We start from the raw sequence: 1,402 nt of genomic DNA on the forward strand, positions 1-1,402 counted from the left end.
TGCGATGATGGGCTCAAGTATAGCAGGGATTGTGGGGCTGGCGTGGGATCGGGCAGTGTTTCTTTCTGCTGTGCATGGGGTCGCTATGAGTCAGAAATGACTGGACGGCACTTAACAACACAACAACGACCATGGATGGGAGGAGAGGGGAGGGGAGGGAAAATTGCTAGATAGGTAAGAGGCAATTATTGATTTGGGTGAAGGGAAAAGCAATATACTAAAAGTGAGTGACCAACACAAAAACATTAAGGAAAAGGAAGAGACAGAGAGGTACACAAGAGGTGCAGGCAACAAATATAAACTCTTTTACATACGTCATAGTGCATAATCTGTAATAAGAAACTTTAATTAATCTACAGATGCATACATAGGTATACAGGGTAAGTGATCAGGTTTGTCTAGGCAAAAGGTCATCTACCCATGACCATAGGCATGAGTATATGTTAGGCAGACAGTATTTCTACATATTTATTTGTATGTGCTATAAGAATGTCCATATATATAATAGAGCTAACAGGGCAAAGTTATGATAACTTCTAAGCCACAGACAAATGCCCCAAGGGAATGAGTCACTTGGCCCAAGGGCTCAGGGCCATGGTCATGGGGGTCATCTAGCTCAATTGGCATAACATGGTACACAAAAACATTGTTCTATATCCTACCTTGGTGAGTAGCGACAGGGATTTTAAAAGCTTGCAAGCGGTCACTAAGATGCAGCAATTGGTCTCTCCTCACCCAGACCAAAGAAGAATGAAGAAAACCAGATATATTGAAAAATTTGTCCAAGGGACTAGTGGACCATGTGAACTTCAACCTATATGACCCTGAGACCTGAAGAGCTAGATGGTACCTGGCTACCACCGTCAACAACTTGGAAAGGGATCATAATAGGAGATCCTGGATAAAGTGGGAAAAAAATGTGGACTAAAACTTAAAATCATAAAAAAAGACAAGGATTAGTAGTCTGATGAAACCCCCAAGACTATGGACCCTAGTTACCCATTGGGCATGGAATTGAATTCATCCTCATGGCTTCCAGCGAACAATAGACAGATATACAAGGTGAATATTTACTCCAGGTAGGTACAATTCTTAGAACAATCAATCATGGGAGGTCAGAAGGGCAGTATTTTCACAGGGAGATAACCCAGAGACCAGAATGCACAGGAAAGAAAGACACAGGGAAAAGGGAGGAAGTGAGAATATAACTGATACATTATGGGAATTGCAGTAAATCTCATGAAACAAATATGTATAAGCTGTTGTTTGGAAAATGTGTCTGCTGGGCAAACTTTCACCCTAATTACAATATAAATAAATAAATAAAATATTCTTAAAATGACACTGAATAAAAAGAAACAGAAGAATATTTTCTTTTTTTTTTTATTAGGATTTGGGTGAA

This window comes from Orycteropus afer, unplaced genomic scaffold (assembly GCF_000298275.1).
Source record: "Orycteropus afer afer isolate SDZICR_OR568_19922 unplaced genomic scaffold, OryAfe1.0 scaffold00125, whole genome shotgun sequence".
Lineage (NCBI taxonomy): Eukaryota > Metazoa > Chordata > Mammalia > Tubulidentata > Orycteropodidae > Orycteropus > Orycteropus afer.